The sequence below is a fragment of the Panthera pardus genome, unplaced genomic scaffold (genome assembly GCF_024362965.1).
Source record: "Panthera pardus isolate Hobbes unplaced genomic scaffold, ASM2436296v1 HiC_scaffold_12, whole genome shotgun sequence".
Lineage (NCBI taxonomy): Eukaryota > Metazoa > Chordata > Mammalia > Carnivora > Felidae > Panthera > Panthera pardus.
The window spans coordinates 98,261,424-98,288,387 of record NW_026526677.1 but is presented as its reverse complement, the minus strand read 5'-3'; the positions used below and the strand labels follow the sequence as shown (position 1 = coordinate 98,288,387).

General features: G+C 44.6%; 1 long non-coding RNA gene across 3 annotated transcripts in view; it reads left to right on the top strand.

The window, feature by feature from the left end:
• LOC109278515 (uncharacterized) overlaps positions 1 to 26,964 on the top strand; it is a 291,024-nt gene that overhangs the window by 50,766 nt on the left and 213,294 nt on the right. For all 3 annotated transcript variants that reach the window (XR_008421279.1, XR_008421280.1, XR_002085704.2), the window contains exon 3: positions 2,746 to 2,814. This is a non-coding gene — a long non-coding RNA (uncharacterized LOC109278515). The remainder of the gene's footprint in view (positions 1 to 2,745; positions 2,815 to 26,964) is intronic.

The window sequence follows — 26,964 nt, the reverse complement described above, 5'->3', positions numbered from 1 at the left end:
TCAAAGTCAGGACCCATCTTGGGCAAAGTCGCTTTGTAAGCAAGCTGCTGTCTCCTGATTTACAAGCTCGTAATATCCCTAACTCCTTCTGAAGAGGCTGACAATTACCCAGCACCCCTTGCCAGCTGGCTTCAGCCAATAGAGCTGCGTACAAATGCAGCATCCTGTAGCTACTCTGGGTCAGGCTACCCCAAAGTGAAGGGAAGTTCAACACTTAGATGGGGAAAAGGAAAAAAATCTGAAATATTTCCTTTATGTTGGAGGCATTTCTGCTGCTCGCTGGCAGGGAGGAAAGGCAGAAAATGTCGATGGGTGTTCTTTTTCCAGAGTGCGGTGTGTAGGAAAGCACGTGTTTCAGCTTCTCTAGGTGAGAATCAGGCAGATGTTGTCCATTCATCCTTCCAGGAGCTATTGGAGGGATGGGAATGGATGGATCTGGGGGTGGGGGTGACTCCTAGCACAAAACCTTTCTGGGGTGCCTGGGTGGCTCAGTCAGTTAAGTGTCTGACTTTGGCTCAGGTCATGATCTCACAGTTTGTGAGTTTGAGTCCTGCGTCAGGCTCTGTGCTGACGGCTCGGAGCCTGGAGCCTGCTTCGGATTCTGTCTCCCTCTCTCTCTGCCCCTCTCCTGCTCACACTCTGTCTGTCTCTCTCTCAAAAATAATAAACATTATAGTTTCTGTGCTGTTCTATAGCTAAGACATTTCCAGGAGATCCAGCTTATTAAAGATCCAACTTTTACATTTTGGGCCCAATTTAATTTTTAGTTTAGTGTGCATTGCTTTCTGATTATGAATGGCCTATAGTCATATATCGTATAGACACATAGATACATAATACATAAAGAATATAAATGAAAAAAATAATAAACATTAAACAAATTTAAATACAATGATACTAAACAACATGGAGTAAAAAGTAAATTTCCAACTAGTGCCCTCCAGCCATTGCTACAATTGCTGGCACTTGTGTATCCTTCCAGAAATATCCATGAAAATAATGGTGTTAGCAAATTTATTCTTTGTGGTCAGGCATGGAACTGCACACAGATGCAGTCTGTGATATATTTTTGTTGTGTACCTTGCTTATTTATTTATTTATTTATTTTTTACTGAACACTGTCTCTTGTGGATTATTCTGTATCAGGATATATAAAATTGACTTATTCTTTTATCAGTTCTATGCTATTTCATTTATGATCCTATTACGGTATATTTAACCAGTCCCCTCTTGGTGGCTGTTTAGGTGATTTACAGACTGTACTATTACAAGCAATCGTTGAAATATTATTACTAAGTAAATTAAATCATCCAGTGTTTTCTTTTTGCAAATGATGAGCAGGCTTATATCTTCAGTCCAGACTCTTCCCTGTGCTCTGACCCACTGATCAGCTATTAATAGCCACACGAATGTTTCAAATCTAATATGTCCTAAATTGACCCCCCGTCTTTCCCACTGCATAAAGGGGACCCCCATCTACACGAGTGCCCGGCTGGAACCGCCAAAGTCGTCCATGATTACTTCCTTTCTCTCCCTGCCCGCTCGCCTCACCCATCCACCTCCCCCAGAGCTCTTTTTTGCCTACTTCTCTCCAAGCTTTTGCCTTTTCAGTAAACCTTTTAACTCCATGGTGCTCTACAGCTGCAGCCCTTTCCCAGAAATACTTTTACTGTCATCGCTCAAAGCTCATATCACCTTCTATCTGGATTAATGCAGTCGTAATAAAGAGTAAATGACTTACAAAGCACTCGCCATGTGCCGGGCACCATTCTAAGTGTATTATAAACCCTAGTCCCTTTTTAAAAAAAGTTTATTTCTTTATTTTGAGACAGTGAGAGAGAGGGAGAGGGAGAGAGAGAGAATCTCAAGCAGGCTTAGTGCTGTCAGCTTGGAGCCTGATGTGGGGCTTGAACTCACAAACTGTGAGATGATGACCTGAGCCAAAACCAAGAGTCGGACACTTACCCGACTGAGTCACCCAGGTGCCCCAAACCCTGGTTCCTTTTGATCTTCAAAATCACCCTCAGGGTATGTGTACTATTATTCTTATTATTTTACTTGCTTTTAAAAAATTATCTATTATTCAATTCCAGTATAGTTACCATATGGTATTAGTTTCAGGTGTACAATATAGCCATTCAACCATTCTGTACATTTCTCTCTTAATCCCCTGTTTCTATTCCACCCACCCCCACCCGCCTTCCCTCTGGCAACCACCAGTTAGTTTGTTGTCTGTTTTTTCTTTGTGTCTTCTTTTCTTTGTTTATTCGTTTGTTTTGTTTCTTAAATTCCACATATGAGTTACATCATATGGTATTTGTCTTTCTCTGACGGACTTACATCACTTAGCATAATACTCTCTAGCTCCATCCATATTGTTACAAATGGCAAGAGTTCATTCTTTTTTAATGGCTGAGTAATATTCCATTCTGTATATCCTCTTCTTCATCCATTTATCTATGGCTGGACACTTGGGTTGCTTCCATATCTGGAATATTGTAAAGAATGCTGTAATAAATATAGGGGTGCATATATCTTTTTGAATTAGTGTTTTCATTTTCTTGGGGAAATACCGAGTGGTGGAATTATGGGATCATAGGGTAGTTCTATTTTTAGTTTTTTTCAGGAACCTCCATACTGTTTTCCAGACTGGCTGCACCAGTTTGCATTCCCACCAGCAGGGCAAGAGGGATCCTCTTTCTCCGCGTCCTCACCAACGCTTGTTATTTCTTGTGTTTTTGACAGGGTATGTGTACTATTCTTATCTCTATTTTACAAATGAGGAAACTGAGGCACAGAGAAGCTCATCAACAGGTAAGAGCCGGGGCTGTTAACACTATGCAATTCTCTCTACTAAGTAATCCGCTTTGCAGACCGTTCTCCAAATCAGTGCTCTTTTTAAAGACACGGAGCAGGTCACGTCCTGTGCATCTTTAAAACCCTTCAGTGGCTCGATGTTTTGTCCTTTCTCTTAGAATAAAACCCAGATTCCTACAAGGGATTGCGCGTGTAGGCCCCACATCTCATTGCCTTACCTAGCATCATCTTTCCTGCCAGCACTGCACTTGGCAGGCTGTTTGGCAAGTCTTGTCCCACCTCAGGGCCTTTGCATTTACTCTCTGTTTGTCTAGACAAGTGGTTCGCTCCTGGGGCTATTCCCTCTTCTTCCTCTCCCCTCCTCTCTCCCCAGCGACACTTGCCCGCTTCTGGAGATACTTTTGGTTGTATCTCCAGTTGGGGCAGGGGGAGGGGCTACTGGCAGGGATGAGAGCGACCAGAGTTGCTGCTAAACATCCTGCAGTGGACAGGACCATCCCCACAGCAAAGAATTATCTGGCCCAAAATGTCAATAATCGATAAACCTGGGTTTAGAAGTCACCTCTCTGTGTATTCCTTCATATGATTCATTCACTTTCAACTGTAGATGTTGGCACAAAATGTCTTCCTGACCGTCCTATTTAAAGGAGAGCTGGCCTCATGCCCCACCCAAGTTATCGCCATCATTTTCCTAATTATTAGTACTTTTGCTTTATTTTGTTCTGCTGGTTTCCTGGGTTCAATGCATTAGGCCACTGTTTCTAATCTTTTGAGAAAATACCTTAGTGAGATATTCTAGGTTTTTAAATCTGGGTCATGTATGGTCTTTAAATTTTTTTTTTCTATATTTTTGTGTGACTATTATTGGAGTCTAGTTTACATTATACTTTTTAACCTATTAGTGTTATCATGTACATAGGTACTAGTGTTTGAGAAGCACGTTTGTTTATTGAATTCACTCAATGTTGAGTGAATTAAACGTGTTCAAAATGCTATAGATATTTGTGCGGTTTAATACAGTACAGTAACATGTGCCATTTAAATAAAGTTAAGCTAATTAAAAATAAATAGAATTAGAAATTCAGCTCCTTACTCATGCTAGCTACATTTCAAGTTCCTGACAGCCAATTGTGGCTCATGGCTACCATGTTGGACAGTGAAAATATAAAACATTTCCATCATAGCAGAAATTTCTGTTGGGCTGTGTTGTTCCAGAATTTCGTTCTATTTTAAGATAAAGTATATATATCACACATATGGTCATATAGATGTAGATATATGTTATATTCCTGTTATAATAAAATGGTTTTTAAAACTTTTCTTTCTATACAACGTACCTTTATTAACTACATAGGATGTACTAAATTCTTAAATGTTAAAAATTATCACATTCTTTGCGATAGAAATCTCTACTTTGCTGCATTAAAAAAATGTGCTGTTCAGGGGCACCTGCGTGGCTTAGCATCCAACTTCAACTCAGGTCATGCATGATCTCATGGTTTATGGGGTTGAGCCCCACATCAGGCTCTTGGCTGTCAGCGTAGAGCTCGTTTTGGATCCTCTGTCCCCCCCTCTCTCTGTCCCTCCCCTGCTCTATCTCTTTCTCTCAAAAATAAATTATCATTAAAAAAAGACACTGCTAAAATAAATAAACGTTAAAAAAAAAATTAAAAAAAAAAAGGGGCGCCTGGGTGGCTCAGTTGGTTAAGCGTCTGACTTCAGCTCAGGTCACGATCTTGCGGTCCATGGGTTCGAGCCCCGCGTCGGGCTCTGGGCTGATGGCTCAGAGCCTGGAGGCTGCTTCCGATTCTGTGTTTCCCTCTCTCTCTGCCCCTCCCCCGTTCATGCTCTGTCTCTCTCTGTCTCAAAAATAAATAAACGTTAAAAAAAATTTAAAAAAAGACACTGCTTCATAAATATCTGTTTATTTTAAAAATTCCTATTACATCTTAGGAAAAGTGACACAGTCTTAAAATTTTTCTTCATGATGGGAGGGCCTGATTTCATAAGTGAATCTCGGGGGGGTTCAAGAGAGAGAAAGGTACTGGGAAAGTAATGCCACATCCTGTATCTTATTTCGTGAAATGCACATTGAAGACACCTGTGCTCACCTTTGCCCACTCACAAGACAAAGGGCGAAATAATACTTCCGGAAGCGAATGTTGCTAAGGATTATGGATGTAGGGCGTGCTCATTTACGAGGGTCTTCCGGAGATTTCCCCATGACCGACTGTGGCTACTACCTTTTACCCAGCTCCTTGGCAGGCAGTGTGTGGCCCTGGGTCCCTGCCTGCCGAGCAGCGCTGCCTCTCAGGAGCCGGGAAGCTGTGGGGTCAGGAGGCTTGGTGGAGAGTCAGGGAGAAGGGCAGGGGTCTTAACTGTGCGTCTTGAGGCTGAGACAGGCACTTCAGGAAGCACCCCACATATTTGTGTATGTGAGCCTTCTGGGTGGAGCCAGTGGGAAGCAGCTGGGGACCGGTCGCCTTTGCAATTCAGGCTGCATGTCCCTTGGTTCACCAGTGGTGCTGGGTTGAAATTTAGGGCTGGGAGTAGGGGGAGGTGAGCGAGGCACTCGTCAGGGGTGCAACATTTAAGAGGATGCCCAAAACTCGGTAGCTAAAGTAAATACTGTCTTAATGACAGTATCTCAAAACAAAACAAAACAAAACAAATACAAAAATGCCACGCAGAACAAAGTGTCAGTCTTTAAAACAAAGACAGGATCTGACCCTGGGCTCGCATGATTTATCTTACTTGCATCAACCTCATCTTGGCCCTGTCACCAGATAAAAGCTGCTGTCACCGTCCTAACTGCAGCAAGAACTTCCCCTTTAAAGAGTACAAAACAAAACTTCCTTTTACTTTTGTGACATACAAGGAGGACACAGCACACATCTTTAGGATATTGGTAGCTGCATTTTTACAACTTCACATGCAAGTGCAACCAGAACCCAGTCCCCCAGAAGCTGCCCTCGTGCTCCTTCCAGGCACGACCCTTGCCTCCAGGTGATGCCAATCCCTAGCCTGATGTCATCATCTTTTTTTTTTTTTTTTAATTGAGGTGAAATTCACACAACATAAAATCAACCATTTTAATTTTTTAAATATTTATTTATTTTGAGAGAGAGAGAGAGAGGTCAAGCGGGAGTGGCAGAGAGAGAGAGAGAGAGAGAGAGAGAGAGAGAGAGAGAGAATCCTAAGCAGGTTCCATGCTGTCAGCATAGAGCCCAACGTGGGCCTCGAACCCACGAACCATGAGATCATGACCTGAGCTGAAACCAAGAGTCAGATGCTAACTGACTGAGCCAGTCAGGCGCCCCCAATTCAGTCATTTTTTAAATTAATTAACTAATTAATTAATTGATTTTCAAGTTAGCTAACATACAGTGTAGTCTTGGCTTCAGGAGTAGATTCCCGTGATTCATCACTTACATACAACACCCAGTGCTCATCCCAACAAGTGCCCTTCTTAATGCCCATCCCTCATTTTCCCCACCTCCCCAACCCTGCACCCCCATCAACCCTCAGTTTGTACTCTGTATTTTAAGAGTATTTATAGGTTTGCCTCCTTCTCTGTATCTTATTTTTCCTTCCCTTCCCATATGGTCTTTTGTTAAGTTTCTCCAATTCCACATATGAGTAAAATCATATGATATCTGTCTTTCTCTGACTGACTTATTTCACTTAGCATAATACCCTCCAGTTCCATCCGTATTGTTGCAGATGGCAAGATTTCATTTGTTTTTCATCGCTGAGTCGTATTCCATTGTATACAGGTACACAACTTCTTATCCATTCATCAGTTGATGGACATTGGGCTCTTTCCATAATTTGATTGTTGTTGAAAGCACTTCTGTAAACATTGGAGCACGTGTACTGCTGTGAATCAGCACTCCTGTATCCTTTGAATAAATACCTAGTAGTGTTATTGCTGGGTCGTAGGGTAGTTCTATTTTAAACTGTTTGAGGAACCTCCATACTGTTTTCCAGAGCGGCTACACCAGTTTGCATTCCCATCAACAGTGCAAGAGGGTTCCCGTTTCTCCACATCCTCACCAGCATCTGTCGTTTTCTGACTTGTTCATTTTAGCCACTCTGACAGGTGTAAGGTAATCTCATTGTGGTTTTGATTTGCATTTCCTTGATGATGAGTGATGTTGAGCCTCTTTTCACGTGTCTGTTTGCCATCTGGATGTCATCTTTGGAAAAGTGTCTATTCATGTCTTCTGCCCATTTCCTCACTGGATTATTTGTTTTTTGGGTGTTGAGTTTGGTAAGCTCTTTACAGATTTTTGATACTAACCCTTTATCCGATGTGTCATTTGCAGATATCTTCTCCCATTCCATTCGTTGCCTTTTAGTTTTGCTGATTGTTTCCTTTGCTGTGCAGAAGCCTTTTATCTTGATGAGGTCCCAATAGTTCAATTTTGCTTTTATTTCCCTTGCCTCTGGAGACATGTCAAGTAAGAAGTTGCTGCAGCCAAGGTCAAAGAGGTGGCAGCTTGTTTTTCTTGTAGGATCTTGATGGTTTCCTGTCTCACATTTAGGTCTTTCATCCATTTTGAATTTACAACATCAACCATTTTGAAGTGTACAATTCAGTGACGTTTTATACCCTCACAGTGCTGTGCGAATGACCACCTCTATCAAGTTCTAGAACATTTTCATCTCCCCAAAGGGAGACTGTACCCACGAAACAGTCATTTCCTGTTCTCCCTCCCCCCAGCGTATGGCTAATACCAATTTACTTTCTGTCTCTTGGGATTTACCTGTTCAGGACACTTCATAGAAATGGAATCATCCAGCTGTGTCTGGCTTCTTTCACTTAACATAATGCTGTCAGGGCTCATCCCGGCTGTAGCAGGTATTGGCACTCGATTCCTTTTTAGAGGTAAATAACGTTCCATTGTATGAATACACCCCATTTCGTTTGTGCGTCATCTGTTGATGGGCATTGGAGTTGCCTCTACTTTTTGACTCTTGTGAATAGCACTGCTATAAATATTCACGTAGAAGTATTTGTTTGAATACCTGTTTTCAATTCTTTTGGGTTAGTACCTGCTACAACAGGGATGAGCCCCTACCTAGCGTTGGAATTGCCGGGTCTTACGCTAATTGTATGTTTAACTCTTTGGGGAACTGCCAGGATGTTTTCCACGGAGGCTGCACCACTTGTGCATTCCTACCTGGATTGTACAAGTGTTCCGGTTTCTCCACGTCCTCACTAGCACGTCTTTTCTGTTTTGTTTTGTTTCGTTGTTTAATTATAGCCATCCTAGTGGGTGTGAAGTGGTATCTTAACTGTGGTTTTGATTTGCATTTCACTAATGACTAGTTAAGTGGAGCATCTTTTTATATGCTTATTGGCCATGTGTATGTCTTGTATGTTCAAGTCCATTGCTTACTTTAAAATTGTTTGTCTTTTCGTTGTCTATTGAGTTGTAAGAGTTCTTTATCTCTTCTGGGTGTTAGAACTTTTATTTGTTTATTTATTTATTTTAAAAGTTTATTTACTTATTTTTGAGAGAGAGGGAGAGGGAGAGAGAGGGAGGGAGAGAGAGAATGAGTTGGGGAGGGGCAGAGAGAGAGAGGGAGACACAGAATCTGAAGAAGCTCCAGGCTCTGAGCTGACAGTACAGAGCCCGACGCGGGGCTCGAACTCACGGACCGCGAGATCATGACCTGAGCTGAAGTCGGACGCTCAACTGACTGAGCCTTATTATGGGTGTTAGACCTTTTAAAGATATATGGCTTGTAAATATTTTCTACCACTTATAGGTTATCTTTTCACTTTTTTGATGATAGCATTTAATGCACAAAAGTTTTTAATTTTGATGAATTCCAGTTTGTCTAGTTTTTCTTTGTTGTATGTGCTTTTGGTATCATAGCTAAGAATTCATCACCAAATCCAGGGTTCATGAAGATTTAACCTTATGGTTTCTTGTTAAAGTTTTGTAGTTTTATGGGGCGCTTGGGTGGCTCAGTTGGTTAAGCGTCTGACTCTTGGTTTTGGCTTAGGCTATGATCTCACAGTTCGTGGATTTGAGCCCCATGTTGGGCTCTGCACTGACAGTGTGGAGCCTGTTTGGGATTCTCTCTCTCGTCTCTCTCTGCCCCTCCCAGCTCATGTGTGCTCTCTCTCTCTCTCTCATCAAAAGTAAATACATATTTTAAAAAGTTTTATGGCTTTAGCCCTTATATATAGGTTGTTGATGCATTTTGAATTAATTTTTGCATATAGTATGGCACAGGGATCCAATTTCATTTTTTTGCATGTGGATATCTGGTTGTCATGCCACCATATGTGGAAGAAAATATTTTTCCCCACTGACTGCTCTTGGCACCCCTGTTGAAAACAAATTGGCCGTAGATGTATGAGTTTACTTCTGGACTCTCAGTTCTATTCCATTGGTCTGTATGTCTGTCTTTATGCCAGTACCACACTGTTTTTATTACTGTAACTTTGTGTAAGTATTGAAACAGGGAGACGTAAGTCTCCTAGCCTGCCTTTTATTCATTTTTTTTTTTTTGCCTTTTATTCATTTTGACTAGTTTTATAATTTGTATAAATGGAATCGTATACCATGTACTCATATGATATGTTTGTTTTCTTCTACTTAATATTATTTTGAGAGCTACCTTGTAAAGTTAAGTTAAAAAAAAACCTCTTAAATAAATAACACATTGAAATGATTTAAGATTTTATTTTATTAAAAAAATTTTTTAAAATGTTTTTATTTATTTTTGAGACAGAGAGAGACAGAGCATGAGCAGGGAAGGGGCAGAGAGAGAGGGAGACACAGAATCTGAAGCAGGCTCCAGGCTCTGAGCTGTCAGCACAGAGCCCGACGCGGGGCTCGAACTCACAGACTGCGAGATCATGACCTGAGCCGGAGTCGGATGCTCAACCGACTGAGCCACCCAGGCGCCCCTAAGATTTTATTTTTAAGTAATCTCTACATTCAACATCAGGCTTGAACTCATGACCCCAAGGTCAAGAGTCATACACTGTACCAACTGAGCCAGCTAGGCACCCCACACACTGAAATGATTTAACACATTCAAAGTGTGGGGGGGTGCCTCGGTGGCACAGTCAGTTAAGCATTGGACTCTTGATTTTGTCTCAGGTTATGATCTCACAATTGTGGGATTAAGCCCCATGGTGGGCTCAGAGCACAGCTCAGAGCCTGCTTGAGATCCTATCTCCCTCTGTCTCTGCCCCTCCCTGCTCAAGCTCTCTGTCTCTCAAAATGAATAAATAATAAATAATTAATAATTAATAAATAGACTAAGAACCCCCACAACATTCAAATAGGATGACAAGCTTAAAGTGAAAAGCTGGCTGTCTCCCAGTCCAGTTCTCCACCTCCCTTCCCCAGAGACACTCAGTGTTACCCGTTTACTGAGCATTTATGGAGAGAAGTTTTAGGCATAAAGAGGTCTTGGATTATATACCATCCCCCACCCCTCCACAGAGAAGGTAGCCCATGCTACAGATGGAAGAGAACACTTCATTAGGCAGAACTTTCTAGTTCTTTCCTTGGCTTACCTTCTCCCCGTCCCCGTTGCCAGGATTCAGTCCATTTTATGAGTACAGGGCTGTTACTTTGTAGACTGTAACTCCGTTTTTCTGGTGTTTCCTCATAATTAGAGTCAGCTCATGCACTTTGGGCAGTAATAACGCCGAAGTGATGTGCCAGTCTCAGCCCGCTATATCAGGAGGTGCCTCATGTCAGTTTGCGCCATTACTGGTGAAATAAATTTTGATCGCTTGGTGAAGGTGGAGCCTGCCAGGTTCATCAGGGTTTGTTTGTTTGTTTGTTTGTTCGTTTTTTTGTAAGTGATAAGTTATCTTTGGGGAGATTCTTTGAGACAACGCATATGTTGCTACTCATCAAATATTCACTTAAAGGTTTTAACATCCATCGATGATTTTTGCCTGAATTGGTGATGATTGGGAAGGGATGCGTGTGAATTTTATTTGCACCGTCCTTGAGCTCTGCCGAACCCAAGAGTCAGGCTAGGTCAGTCGTGCTGTGAGGTGCCTCTTACAGGGTTTCTGCACATCTGTGGCTCCGGAAGTCCTGCCTGCTGTCTCCACAAGGCTCAGCTTGTAGTCCAGGGGAAGGGTGAAGACCCAAAAAGAGTGAGAGGTGTGAGGCACAGAGTGACAATGTCAGATTCACCGAACTTGCCTCCATGCCCCTACTTCTGGCTCCAGAGAAATCAGAGGGGCCATTGGTAAGGTTGGGGCCGTTGAGGCTTGATCTCACGATCCTGAGATCACGACCTGAGCCAAATCAAGAGTCGGGTGCTTAACAGACTGAGCCATCCAGGTGCGGCTAGATGGTCAGTTTTGAAACCAAATTTGGACTCTCTGCTCTGGAACCCCAATTTCTTGAGCAAATCATCCTCTGAAATGTATCCTAGAGTTAAGGGCTGTTCTTAAATGCCTTGATGAGGATATGTCACTGGGAGAAGGTGTAGCTGGTATGAAGCCCGCTTGCTTCTCTACCTCGGATCTCCTCTTCAGGATGACCTTGTTGTGGCCTTGGCTTGATTCTGAGGCGTCTGCAGGATCCGGTCTTCTCTGAAGTAGGTGTCTGGCTCTTTGATTCTAAAGCCAAATTCAGATTCAGACTCTTCAGTGTTGCTTTTCTAAAGCAAGCTTTTGTCTGGAAGCATAATTGAGGTAAGATTTTTGGCTGAATGCGTGGATGAGAATTTTTAATGGCTCCTCTGTGAATCTGGTGCAACTGTACCTGCTATGTGTAGCCAGAATCTTGTTTGGAGAGTTGTCTCAGGGCATATTGGAGGAGAGTCCTGGAGTCCGTTCTAGGGTGTGACCAGCTCGATTGATCTCGTAAACTTGCAGATCTCGCTGGTCCTGTGCCCCATCAAAGACAGCTACCCAATACCTATAGCACCCCCACTTTATGCTGCCAACCCCTGGGATCTGCAAATCCATGTAAGCACTCCCCAAACGATGTCATTTTGATCTTTACTTAGCATGAAAACTATGAGACGTGGATAATTTATGTGAGGTCAATATAGCTAATAATACAAACAATATAGCTAATATACAAACAACATAGCTAATCATACAAACTTGCGATGGATTCTTGGATTTGTCACAGTTTTTGTATCTGTGGATTCTAGAGATGTTGACTTTTCTTGGTGGGATAGTCAGAATATTTTGCCATTGGAAAAGGACAGTGGAATATTACTCAGTGATAAAAAAGATTATCAAGCCAAGAAAAGACACGGAGGAACCTTACATGCATATTGCCAAGTGAAAGAAGCCAATCTAAAAAGGCTACCTAGCATAGGACAACTATATGGCATTCTGGGAAAGGCAAAACTAAGGAGACAATAAAAAGATCATCGGTTTCCAGGGGTTGGTGCATAGGTGGAACACAGAGGATTTTTAGGGCAGTGTAGCTATTGTTTGATATTATAGTGCTGGATACATGTCATTGTACATCTGTCAGAACCCGTAGAATGTACCCAAGAGTGAACCCTAATGTAAACTATGGATTTTAGGTGATAATGATGTGTCAGCATAGGTTCATCCATTGTGACAAATGTGCTACTCTGGGGTGAGAAGTTGATAATGAGGTGGGGGTGGGGAGGTTGTGAGTGTTTAGTCGTGGGCAGGGAGTATATGGAAATTGTTTCTTTTCAACTTTGCTCTGAACCGAAAACTGCTTTAAAAAATAAACTCCATTAAAAAAAAAAAAAGGATTCATACATTTTTAAAATGTTGGGCACCTCCTAGCCTTCTGGATAAAAATCCAAACCCCTTCATGTGCTGGGCCCTCCACTGTTGGGCTTGTGTGCCTTTTCTGGCTTCATCTCCTACCCTGTTCCCCCCTTCCAGCAGGACAGGCTGTGTTCTGACCACATACATCCTCTTGCTGGCCACCTTATTGCTTTGTGCCTTCATCACCCCCTCTCCTACAGGGCTTGCCTTTCTCCTCGTCCTCTGCCTGGTGAGATCCTACAGGTCCTTAGGCTCAGCTCAGATCAGCTCAGCTCAGTCTTGCCCGTGGTGAGCCTTCTTTGGTGCATTCAATTCCAGGCAGAACTGTCACCACCCAAACCCTCCATGACCGCACTTTCAGAGCAAGGTTTCTGGAGGATGCAACCGCTTAGGAGTCTAGTCATTTGTCTGTGATTTATGTTTCTTTTTCTGTAGTCACACTTTTCTTTAATTCAAAGCATGAGTGTGGCATGGAGTATATAATGGCTAATTTCTTTCTTTTTTTTTTTTTTATAATGTTTGTTTATTTTGAGAGAGACAGAGAGAGGGAGAGCACATATGAGTTGGGGAAGGGCAGAGAGGCAGAGAGGAGAGAGAGAATGTCAGGCAACGCTGGGCTCGATCCCATGACCGTGAGATCGTGACCTGAGCTGAAATCGAGAGTCAGGTGCTTAACTGACTGAGCCACCCAGGCACCCCTGTGATGGTTAATTTCATGTGTCAATTTGACTGGGCCAGGAGATGCTCAGATAGCTGGTTACACAAGATTTCTAGGTGCATCTGTGACATTGTTTCCAGAAGATATTAGCCTTTGAGTTGGTGAGCTCAGTAAAGCAGATGGCCCTCCCAGAAGTGGGTGCCCTTGTAACAAAGACCTGACCACATGAAAATGACTTTGCAGCTGGAAGGGTTTTGAAGCACGTGCGGGACCCATACTGCTGCCACGGGGAGTCTGAAAAGCATTTCTAGTGGAAACTCAGGAAGAGGAGAGCTTCAGAGAAAATGTCTTTTTAGAGGGTGTAAAAACCATCAAGCACAGAACGTTGGTAGAAATGTGAATGGTAAAGGCTGTTCTGATGAGGTCTCGGATGGAAATGAGGGACAGGTTACGTGACGGTGGAGAAAAGGCTGTCCTTGTTATAAAGCAGAGAAGTTGGCTCAGTTGTGTTTGTGTTCTAGCGTTCTCCAGAAGGGAGGACTTGGTTGCATTGAAATTGGATATTTAACTAAGGAGATTTCTTAACAAAGGGGTGGCTTGGTTCCTCCTGACTGCTTCTAGTAAAGTGCAGGGAGAGAGAAAAGGATTGAAGATTGTCCAGAATTGCGAACCAAAAAGGAACCAAAACAAAGATTTGGAAGATTCTGTCCATACTGTGAAAACAGAGTGTGTTCAGAAGAGAACAGTGAGGCTGTGGCCGACTGACCAATTGATAAGGAGAGTAGTGTGACTGTGAACGAGGCATTGAATCAGCCATCTCAACAGGGTCCCAGATGAGATTATACTGGTGGAAACACTGTCAGCTGGGACTGTGTGCTGTCCTTCATGATAAGGGAAGAAGGATCTTGAAGGCGAGTTAGAGTCATCAGGGCCACTGCCTAGCTTTCAACAGGGCTGAGGGCTGCCCGGCAGGCTCTGGGGGTGTGCCCCCCAGTTGGCAGAGGGCCTCAGCAGAGCTGGCACCCCACCAAGCCATGGGGCTGACGTTGCCCACCCCCCATCCCCACCCCCCAGTGGGTCTGTAAGGCAGAGCGTCTAGCCACAGAGGATTGTTCTCCAGCCTTAAGATCTCATGGAGTTTGTCCTGTGGGTTTTGGACTTGCTTGAGACCTGTCACCCCTTCCTTCTCTCCTGTTCCTCCCTTTTGGAGAGGGAATGTCTGTCCTCTGCCTGTGCCATTATTGTACTTTGGGGGCATGTAACTTGCTTGGGTTCACAGGCTCGCAGCTGGGGAGCAAGCAGTCTGCCTGGGGATGGAGCTTAGCTCCAGCATCACCCACATCTGACTTAGGCGATAGTTAGATGAGACTGAATGCCTCTCAAGAGTTGACACTGGAAGGAATGAGCTTGGGGGTCCGCTGGGAAGAAATGAATGCATTTTGTATGTGAGAAGGGCACGCATCTGGGCGGGGCAGGGGTAGAGCGCCCTGTACTGACTGTTTGTGTCCTCCATATTCCTACGTTGACAATCTCCAGTCGTGATGGTGTCAGGAGGTGGGGCCTTTGGGAAGTGATTAGGTCATGAGGGTGGAGCCCCCTTGTTCCAGTGACCTTGTATGAGGAGACCCGAGCGCTTGCTTCCTCCTTGCCCTGTCTGCCCCGTGAAGATTCAGTGAGCAGCAGACACAGCTATGATGTGGCCCTGCTTTAGGAGACGGGGACATATGGAGGCACAGGCAGTCTAGGTTTGCTTCCTGGCTCTGAAGCATGAGCGTGCCAGAGCTGATGAGGGAGCTCCAGAGGTGTGGTTCCTGCATGACTTTCTTCTGTTCCACTCAGCTGCTTCCTTCCAGCTGGACCTCTTCACCCAGCACTTGGCATGCCCTCAGGAAGGAAGCTGGGTCTGCGCAGGGCAGGAGGGGGGAGGGCGTGGTGGCCCGGGAGCTTAGCCCTTGGCAACTGGTATGTCCCCCTCAGACCTGAAGACAGATGCTTTCTTTCCTCTAGGGCAGTCCCGTTTCCCCTTTTCTCCTCCAGCGACTCTTGGTCCTGTGCGTCTCCTGGGCAAGGTCTGTCCTCCCTCCAACCTCATACCATCCTCTGTGAAATGGGCTAATGTCTGATCTGCTTGCCGCGGGAGGAGCATCCAGTGTTGCCTGGATTTATATCTGGAGGCTACACTCCAGGGCATCCCACACGCTGTGTCTTCCGAGAATAAGCCACCTGCCTAGGCTATTTTCAGACACAGCTGCAGTTGAATAAATCATGATCAGGAAGAGGACCGCACTGTGAGCCCAGAGCCGGCTCTCCAGAGGGCCGGGGGTGTGGCCTGGCCCGGGGCCCTCCCCTGGCTGCTCTGCTCCTCTGCTCAACCACACTTTCCTCCCCTCCCTGGATCCAGCCCAGCTTCTCCCCTGCAGGGGGCTTTCCCCCAGGGACTCCACCTGCCCCCGCTCTGAGGGACTTGACCCAGTACCCATTCCATGCACTTAAAAAACCCCACACCAGTTGAGTAGCTGCCTGGGGTGCAGTGGGGGTGCAGGATACAGGGGTGAATAGGTGTGGTCCTTCACCTCCAGTGGTTCATCCTCCGTGGGCATTTGAAGGCAAGAGCAGAGCCACGCGAGAGAAAGCAGTGTCCGTGAGAAGATGAATGTCAGATGGAGTGCAGAAGAGGGAAGCGGTACATCTCATTGGGAAGACTGAGAAGCAGGAGGTGCTGGTTTGGGGTTTTCTCTGTGTATCTTCTTCCGTTCCCATTTTCCTTTCCTCCACTCATCTCTCAAGCACGCTGTTCCGCACCCAGGCACTCTGCTAGGTGCCAGGGGAAGCAGGGGCGCTGGTGTTAGTTCGTTAACTCAGATACAAGAAATGATGCATTTCTTTATTTTCTCTAAGCTGACTTAGACTCCAGGCACCAATTCTGCTGGGTTGGTGGGAAATGCACCTTTGTCGTCCTAGAGCCTCCCGACCCCAGCTTGTGCAAAGGCCCAGGCCGCACAAGGAGCCGTGGCACTAGGAGGGCAGCTGTGGGTCTGCTCTCTGCTCTCTGTGTTGCTGAGCCTCCCTCGGCCTGTTCTGCCGAGCCCCTGGGGCTCAGGCTCAGCTACAGGAATCCCGTGCCTGGTCACCTGCTAGGAAGCTGCTGGCGGGGGGTGGGCAGGGGAAGGACAGGTTCCTCCCCTCTGTCCCTCTGGCTCAGGGGAACCTCTTTTTTGTTCACAAGACTCTCTTTCTTCCTGGGCTTCCAAGCCTGTCTTCTCTCCCTCAAGGACATGTAGCGTATTCACTCAGGGGAAAACAGAAGGCAGGAAGAAAAATGTATTAGTATTATGGGCTGAATTTTGTCCCCTCAAGATTCCTGTGTTGAAGTCCTAACCTTTAGTCTCTGAATGGCTTCAAAGAGGTAATTACGTTAAGATGAAGTCTTCAGGGTGGGCCCTAATCCAGTATGACTTGTGTCCTCCTAAGAAGAGATTTGGGTACAGATGTGCACAAATGGAAGGCCATGTGAAAACACAGTATGGCCATCTACAAGGCCAGGAGAGCAGCCTTGGAAGAAACCAACCCTGCTGATACTTTGATTTTGGACTCCCAGCCTGCAGAACCCACGAGAAAGTAAATTTCTGTTCTTTAAGCCACCCAGTTGGTGACATTTTCTTATGGCGGCCCCAGCAAACTAATGGTTAGGATATATGTTTGGTTGCTATAATAAAAGAACCCCCGATACAGTGACTTAAATAAGATGGAAGTTAATTTTTATCTCATGAACCAGTCTGAATGTGGGCTTTGTAGCTGGCGGGGCTGGGGATTCACACTTCTGACTTGAGGCTCTCTCCCCCGCTGGGATGTTGTTCTCATCTTCGAGATCCCAGAGAGCTTCCCACTATGTCCCTAGGTCCATCTCTGGCCAGCAGGAAGGGGAAAAAGGGAAAAAGGAGAGCAGTGTCCTTTCCATTTAAGGGCAAGAACTAAAAGGTGTGGAATCACTTCTGCTCGCATGTTCGTGCACCGAATTTGGTCACACGGCCACATGTAATGACAAGGGAGGTTGGCAGATGTCTTTACTCTGGATGTCTGTGTGCATAGCTAGACTTTGAGGTTCAGATACTACAAGAATAAGAGGATAATGACTACTGAAGGACAGTCTCTGCCCTTCCAGAAGCAAGGAAGAACAGGAATGGTCAATCTACTGGAATACAGGAAGGGGGAAAGGGAAAATGGCAAGGAGGATCTAAAAAATTTATATCAAAATTACCTGCCACATGGAGAATAGTAAGACCTGGGAAGAGTCTGCCCTCAGGTTGCTCCCAAAGGCTCAACATTTCTAGAAAAGAGTCTTTAAAAATAAGCAATTACAGGGACGCCTCAGTGGCTCAGAGAGTTAAGAGTCTGACTCTTGATTTTGGCCCAGGTCATGATCTCATGGTTTGTGAGATCAAGCCCTATATCAGGCTCTGCACTGACAGTGCGGGGCTTGCTTGGGATTCTCTCTTTCTCCCTCTCTGTCTGCCCCTTCTCCACTCATGCTCTCTCTCACTCTCTCAAAATAAATAAGCTTTTAAAAAAAGTACAGGCTCTTCTATTAAAAAATAAAAATAAGCAGTTATAACAACATGACAATATACAATGTCAATAAAGTAGACGTTATTACAGTTACAACCTACATTGGACATCACGGAGGTCAAAAGAGAGCGCCAAGTAATAGGTGGGAAGGTGGGAAGTGAATTGATGTAATTTTTAGGACAGGATGCCTAATATTTAATTTAATATCATTAGGGTTCTGTAACATAACTCCTGTACACCTTTAGTCAAATCTACTAACTATATAAAGGCCTGCGTGCATGTGTGTGTGTGTGTGTGTGTGTGTGTGTGTGAATCACATTTTGTTCCACACATTTTGTGCCGAACGGGGAGGATAGTGCATCTGTTTATTGAACACATCAGGCAAAGCAGAACTGAGGCACGTGTCTAGAGAAGCCACCACCTCACATCCCCTGTAGAATTCCAGAGAGACTGGGCTGGGGTTGGGAACGAGGTTTTAGCCCATTTTGTTGAGTGTCAAAGATCGAAGCAATGCCTGTATTGCAGCAAATGCGATGGAAACCAGTTTGAACGTGCTTCTGGGGCATATTTCCCTGTGCCCAGGGGAGTCAACGGAAGTATTACAGACTGGGGGACACTTAGGATTTTGCCTTAAAAGAAAAGAAGAGAGGACTAGGTATCCTAGTCGAGGGTAGAGGTTTGGTTCTGAGGCACCAGAAGGCTTTAAGCAGCTGTCACGTGATTGCCCCTGGACTTTCAGAACCGTGATGCGGATTGGAATTGGCTCTGTGGATGTGAGTGTCACGGCCTCCCCTCCTCTGCTCACTAAAGACACCTGTGTCTTTTTTGGAGGATCTCCTCTCCTCCCTGCCCTCCGTGGTGATGGCTGCTTGGGCCAACTTGGTTCCCGTGGTTTGGGCTTTTGTGAAGCAAAACACTGGTGAGAGGGGTAGAGAGGGGGTAGAAAGAGACGGAGAAGCCAACGTGGGGACGTGCATTAGGGAGAGCTGGGATTCACTCCGGGGAGATGTCAGGGTATGCAAGGAGGCTTTCTGAATTGTACCCACCGCTCTTGCTTGCCTAAATCCTGGAACAACAAAAACGAAGACAGGGTGTCAGGCAGATGGAGATGAACTTCCATTGTACAAACAACTGTTGTTGGAGGTTGTGACCTTCTCTGCGGGCTTCATCACGCTAAACGGCAGAGCGAGACCCATCCATTTATTTATACACCTAGTCCCAGGCAGTGCTGGGCAGGTCCTTTGGAAAACTTCTGCCGTGGAGGACACAGTAAGAGAGGCACCACTGAAAGCAGTTTGATTTGAGGAGAAAGGGAAGAGGAAACAGCCGGGTCACACGTGCCGGGTTTTCCTTCCCAAATCACCAGACAAGTTCCTCCATCTCTGTTGGGGTAGAGTGTGGTGAGAGGGTGGAGGGGCCCAGAGGTTGGTGTTGTGGGACCCCTTCAAATGGAAGGAGCCTCAGGACGGGGAAGAGTACCCACGTTCCCTGGGCTTTCATTTTGTTAACCCATTGGGTTTAGCCATTAAGCCTTTGATCAGCCAAGTGGGGATGTGTTTGTCCCCTCTGGGGAGTTGTTCCACAGTCTCACTTACCTTTGCATTCCCGACACCTAGCACCATGCCTGGAAAATGGTAGGTGCTCGTACATAGTTTTTGAAGGAAGAGGAGAGGAAGGAAGAGAGGAAGGAAGGTGGGCATTGCCTCCAAGTAGAGGAATCAGGGCACCTGGTCATTGCCTGCCTCTGGGTTAACCTGTACCATATTTCACCCACATAGAGATACAGGGGAGAAGCTCATGTCTTTCTTGGGAATCTTGAGGGAGGTGGACGCACCCTATCCTTGGTTACTTCCCTATGTCTTCCACGGTGCAAATCAGTTTAGTAGGTTGTGACCATAATGTAAAAAATAAAATAGACTATAACAGTACAGGATAGAATGAACTTGCAAATATGAAAGCACATTATATGTAATAAAACAGCAGTTGCTTTATGAAAGTTGGTGTGTGTGTGTGTGACTGTGTGTGTGTGTATTTGTACTGATTTGTTATATAATTTGTGTATTTCACTATGAATTGCAGTACAAAAATGTAAAAGAAAACTACTGACTTCTTCCATTTAGCAAAACTGAATTGGAACTTCTCTTTTCCTGTAAGGGAGTGAATTTAAATAGTGAAGTATATTTAATCAAGGGATGAGCTCAAAATGACAAGCTCATTTGTCAACCCCTTGGGGATTGTGGCTCAAGCGCCTTACTGGGTGGCATTGTTTTGCGGTAGCATATGTCCGAGGGGGTGCAATAAAACACTGAAATGCACTTGTGCAACTGGCTGTCGTTGTGTCTCCAACGATTGCCAAAGCACGAAACCCACGAGCATGGTGAAGAGTTTGATTTCCCATCTTTCCTGTGTGTGGAGCTGGTTCGTGAAACCTTGGTGCTGGTGATCGTGGTGAACATTAGAGTAATGATAGCATTAGCAGACCTAACAAGCCTGTCAAGGTAGTGAGTTCTTTTCAGCTCTGAGAGTTTGTTCCACCTGTCTTTTCATTTAATTCTGCAACAGCCCTGGGAGCCATCGGTCAGGTAGGGTTATACCCATTACACCTGAGAGGAAACAGGGCCGTCCATGCTCCCACAATTCCAAAAGAATTGCCAACAGGAGCTCAAACTTGTGCATCAGTGGTCATTGCAGCATTATTGGCAGTAGCCAAAAGGTAGAAACAGCTCAGTGTCCAATGGCGGATAGATGAATTAAAAAAAAAACAACAAAAAAAACCAGTAGTGTATACATGCAACGGGTTATCATTCTGCTGAGTTTTGATCCGTGGTGCAGTATGGATAAACCTTGAAAATGTTATGGTAACTGATGGAAGGACAACTATTGCATGATTCCACTTAATATGAAATATCTGGAAAAGGCAAATTCCTGAGACAGACATTAGATTACCAGGGTCTGGGGGAGGGAGAAATGGGGGAGTTATTACTTAATGGGTTCAGAGTTTCTGTTTGAGGTCACAAAAAAAGTTTTAGAAATAGGTAGTGGTGATGGATGTATAACATTATGAGTATAATTAACGCCCCTGAATTGTATACTTGAGATGGATAAAACGGCAAATAGCATGCTGTATGTATTTTACCACAATAAAAATACAGTTAAAACATGGATTAGAGGCATAAATGTAAAGCCTAAAATCTGTAAAGCTTGAGGAAGAAAACTAGGAAAATTTTTTTGTCTGCTCGGAGCCTGGAGCCTGCCTCAGATTCTGTGTCTCCCTCTCTCTGCCCTTCCCCTGCTTGTACTCTGTTTCTCTCTCTCAAAAATAAATAAAACTTAAAAAAAAATAATAAAAAAAGCAGGGGAATGCCTGGGTGGCTTAGTTGGTCAAAGCGTCCGACTTCGGCTCAGGTCATGATCTCATGGTTCATGAGTTCAAGCCCAGCCTCAGGCTCTGTGCTGACAGCTTGGAGCTTGGAGCCTGCCTCAGATTCTGTGTCTCCCTCTCTCTCTCCCCCTTCTCCCCCGCCCCACTCATCCTCTCTCTCTCTCTCTCTCTCTCAAATAAATAAAACATTTAAAAAGATAAAAAAACATTTTTTTTTTGTCTTTGGGTCAAGCAAAGATTTCTTAGATATGACACCAAAAGCATGATCCATCAAAGAAAAAAAAAATTAATAAATTAGACTTCATCAAAATGAAGAACTTCTGCTCTTCAAAGAGAATTCTAGGAATGTCCATCAACTGATGATACAGTGACAGATCCATACAATGAAATATTATCGGTCAATAAAAAGGAACGAGGTACAATGTGGAGAACCTTGAAACCTTATGCTAAATGAAAGCAGCCAATCACAACAGGCCACATATTGAATAATTCCCTTTCCATCAAATATAGATAGGCAAATTTATATGGATTGCTTAGGGTTGGGCGAAGGAAGGGAAATGGGATTTACCACTAATGACTGTGGGGTTTCTTTTGTGAGGGACAAAAATGCTCTAAGATTGTGGCCATGTCTACACAGCCCTGTGCACGCTGTAAATAAGTAAATTGGGTGATATGTGAGTTGTACCTGCATGAAGTTGTTTAAAATAAGAATGTTTTGGGGATGAGAAGATAAGCCACAGACTGGGAGGCAATCTCTGCAAGTCACTTATCTGATAAAGAACTTGTATCTAGAATCTAAACAAAAACAAGAACACAAACAGCCCAATTGAAAATGTGTGCAAAAGAGTCTAACAATTGCTTCACCAGAGAAGATCTATAGATAACCAACAACCGGACATCATTCATTATTGGGTAGGTGCAAATTAAAGCCATGGTGAAGATACCATACACACCTGTTAGGGTAGCAAAAAAACTAGACGAAACCCCAAATGCCGACAAAGATGCAAAGCAATGGAAACGCATATATTGCTGATGGGAATGCAAAATGGTAGAGCCGCTTTGGAAAACAATTGGACAGTTTTATGAAGTTTGGTATACACCTACCATATAATTCAACAGTTCCACCCTTTAAGTATGTACTTAAGTGAAATAAAAAACTTATGTTCACCTACTGTAAACCTTGGACTTCGGGTGATGATGACGTATGAGTGTAGGTTCATCGGGGGTAACTAGTGTCCCCCTCTGGTGGGGGATGTTGCTTAGAGGGGAGGCTATGCAAGTGGGGGGGGCAGGAGGTATATGGGAAATCTCTGTACTTTCTGTTCAGTTTTGTTGTGAACCTAACACTGCTCTTAAAGTCTTAAAAAAAAAAACCTCAAACAACTTATATTCCCACAAAACCCTTTATGTGACTGTTGATAGTGGCTTTATTTTTAAATTTTTTTTTTTAATGTTTGTTTATTTTTGAGACAGGGAGAGACAGAGCATGAATGGGGGAGGGTCAGAGAGAGAGGGAGACACAGAATCTGAAACGGGCTCCAGGCTCTGAGCTGTCATCACAGAGCCCGACGCGGGGCTCGAACTCACGGACTGCAAGATCATGACCTGAGCTGAAGTCGGATGCTTAACCGACTGAGCCACCCAGGCGCCCCATAGTGGCTTTATTTTTAATTGCCCCAAACTGGAAACAACCCAGATGTCCCTCAACAAAGAAAAGAATGTAAACAATGGATAAACCAAGTATGGACACATCCACACAATGGAATAGTACTGGGTAATACAAAGAAAAGAATGGCTAATATAGGGCAACAACATGGGTTAGTCTCAAATGCAGCATGACAAAGAAAAGGAGCCCTCCTCAAATAGCTGTGATTCCTTTTTATGACATTTTGGAGAAGGCAAAGCCATGGGGACAGAGAACAGATTCTGATTCTTTGCCAGAGACTGACCACAAAGAGGAGTGATAGGAAGTTTTTGGATAAGAATGCTCTGTCTTGATTGTGGTATGACTTCATGTGTTTTCAGGATATATAGAATGTTACACCTAAAAAAGGGTGAATGTAAGTTATACCTCAATAAACCTGGCTTAAAACCGGTCATCAAAAGACAAGGCAAAGTACACACATTCATACTCAGAATAACCAAAAGGGGATAAGAACCCAGGTGTCCATTAGTAGATGAACGTATAAAACGCGGTATACCCACACAATAGTATATGACATAGCAGGGCCAATGGATGAACTGAAGTATGTTCAACATGGATACATTTTAGTAAAAATAGGAAAAAGCAAGTCGCACAGGACTGCATGCAGTACGATGCCCTTTTTGTAAAATCCAGAATCAAAACTGAAGAGTATATTGTTACACATACGCTTATTTGCAATAAAAATCAAGGAAATGCCAAGCACACAATTCAGGTTCGGGTTGCCTCTGGTGGGAGTGAGGGGAGGCTGGAGGATGCCATGGGGAGGAGCTTATAGGCCAATAGAAGTCATTGCTAACAGTCTAGTTCTTGGGTAACAGGCAAGTGGCAATAACACCTGTGTTATTACAATAAATATAGAGGGCCACGCATTAATCAGTGATGGTCCGTTATGAAATGGGAATGATTAACTGTCTTACCTGATCCTCCTACAAAAACTAAAAACTGCCTTAGAGGATGTGGCTTCGAGGCGTGGGCGCGTTTGGCTTGGGACTGTTTCATCCCTAGTGGATGGGCGCCTGCACGTCTCTCCCCCAAAGGCAGGCCCCTCTTCACGTGACAAAGAGCAGGGTAGACTGAGGCTGGGTCTGCAGACAGTCCCTCTCACAGACTCGCCATCAGATAAGCCGTGGGGAGGAAAGAGGAGAAGGGCCAGGTGCAGATTCTCCCTGTGGAGGCACAGGGCCTGGGAAGTGGAGCCAGGTTCCCTCTCTGCTGCCCCGTCACTGGCAGCTGTATCTCTGCGACCCAGAGTTCTCTGAGCACCTGCTGCCACCACACTGTGAACGAAGTTTGCTGGAAATCTCTCCGTGTCCCCCCAGAGGGCTCTTTTTCTTTTGCAAATCGACAATTCTTTTTTTTTTTTAATGTTTATTTATTTTTGAGAGAGAGACAGAGTGTGAGTGGGGGAGGGACAGAGACAGAGGGAGACACAGAATCCGAAGCAGGCTCCAGGCTCCGAGCTGTCAGCACAGAGCCCGACGCGGGGCTCGAACCCACAAACCGGGAGATCATGACCTGAGCCGAAGTCGGACGCTCAACCGACTGAGCCACCCAGGCGCCCCTGCAAATTGACGATTCTTTAGAGCAGTTTTAGGTTCACAGCAAAACTGAGCAGAAGGAGGAGAGATTTCCCAGACGCCTCCTGTTTACCACCGCCCCCCCCCCCACCCCCGCCCCGCACAGCCTCTCCCATTATCAGCATCCCCCACCAGAGTGGTACATGTGTTATAATCAGTGAACCACATTGACACATCATTGTCACCTAGAGTCTGTAGTTCACATTAGGGTTCACTTTTGGTGGTGGGCATCCTGTGGTTTTGGAACATGCAATGACATGTTTCCACCATTCTAGCATTGTACCTAATAGTTAATACTTCCCTAGCAGTCATCTGTGCTGTCTATTCACCCCCCTGTCCTTTTGCCACCACAACCACTGATCTTTTACTGTCTGCATAGTTTTGCTTTTGGCCTTAAATGGTCATATAGTTGAGATCATATAGTTTGTAGCCTTTTTTTAAAAAAGTGTTTATTTTTGAGACAGAGAGTGTGTGTGAACAGGAGAGGGGCAGACAGAAAGGAGGACAGAGGATCTGAAGCAGGCTCTGTGCTGACAGCACAGAGCCCGACGTGGGGCTCGAACTCAGGAACCGCGAGACTGTGACCTGAGCCGAAGTCAGATGCTCAACCAATTGAGCCACCAAGGTGCCCCGCTTTTTTTTTTTTAAGTTTTATTTATTTATTTATTTATTTTATTTTATTTTTAAGTTTTATTTATTTTGAGAGAGAGAGTGAGAGCGACGGAGAGGTGGAGAGAGAGGGAGACAGAGGGAATCCCAAGCAGGCTACATGCCCAGCACAGAGCCTTAGAGACCATGAGATCATGACCTGAACCGATAACAAGAGTTGGATGCTTAACCCACTGAGCCACCCAAGCGCCCCGGTTTGTAGCCTTTTTAGATTGGCTTCTTTCACTTAGCGATATGCATCTGTTTCCTCTATGTCTTTTCATGGCTTGATAGCTCATTTCTTTTTAGCGCTGAGTAATGTTCTGTTGCCTTAGACGTACCAAAACGTAGCCACTCGTACTGTAGGACATCTTGGATACTTCCAGGTTTTGGCAATTGTGAATAAAGCTGCTCTAGACCTCCGCGTGCAGGTTTTTGTGTGGACATGTGTTCGACTCCTTGGGTAAATACCGAGGAGTGTAATCACTGGGTCTTGCTGGTAAGAATATGTTCCATTTTTCGAGAAACTGCCAAACTGTCTTACCAAGTGGCTGTACCATTTTGCATTCCCACTAGCAATGCGCGAGAGTTCCTGTTGCTCTGCCTGCTTCCTAAAATTTGGCCTTGTCAGCATTCTGGAGCTTGGCCATGCTAGCAGGTGTGTAGAGGTATGTAGTCGTTTTAATTTGCGTTTCCCTGATGACGTACAACGTGGAACATCTTCTCATATGCTTGTTTGCTCTCTGCACATCTTCTTTGGTGAGGTATCTGGTGAGGCCTCTGGCCCATTATTTAATTGGGTTGTTCGTTTTCTTATTGTTGAATTTTCGGAGTTCCTTGTATATCTCGGATAATAGTCTTTGGTCAGGTGTGTTTTTTTGCAGATATCTTCTCCCAGTCTGTGGCTTGTCTTCGCGTTCTGTTGAAATTGTCTTTTGCGGAGCGGATTCTTTTTAATGATGCCTAGCTTTCAACTATATCTTTCATGGATCACGCCTTTGGTGTTGTAGCTAAAAAGTCATTGCCTGGGATGCTTGGGTGGCTCAGTCGGTTGAACATCCGACTGTTGCTTCTGGCTCAGGTCGTGATCCCTAGGTCGTGGGATCAAGCCCCTAGTCGGGCTCTATGCTGGGCGTGTAGCCTCCTTGGGATTCTCTCTCTCCCTCTCTCTCTGCCCTCCCTTGCTCACGCATTCTCTCTCTGTCAAATAAATAAATAAATAAATAAATAAATAAAATAAAAAGTCATCGCCACTTTCAACACCCAGTGGTTTCTTCGGAAGACATTTCTTTCACGATTGCTTACCTTGTGGGAATAACTTGTGAGTGTCTAGTCCGCATTGGATTCTTGGTTCCTCATCCTTCTTGAGCTTACACTGGTTGGTTCCAAAGTCAACACAAAGGGTGCAAATCTCATAGAAAGTCATGATAGAACAACAGATTACCACCCCTGTGAATGGTCCAATGTAGCCAGCTCCCCCCCAGTGTGGAGCAGATCACTTATTCTTTAGCTGAGCCTCACGCAAAGTAATTGGCTTACGTTAGGTGCCACATTTGAAAGATATTTACTTTTATTTTTATTTAAAAAAAATGTTTATTATTTTTTTTAGAGAGAGAGAGAGAGAGCGCGCGCACAAGCAGGGGATGGGCAGAGAGAGAGAGAGGGAGACCAGAATCCAAAGCAGGCTCCAGACTCCACAATGTAGGCACAGAGCCCGATGCAGGGCTCAAACTCACTGACCGCGAGAGCATGACTTGAGTGGAAGCCAGACACTTAACCGACTGAGCCACCCAGGTGCCCCAAAAGATATTTACTTTTAAACATCACAGTAACATTTAGCTCAGCAGG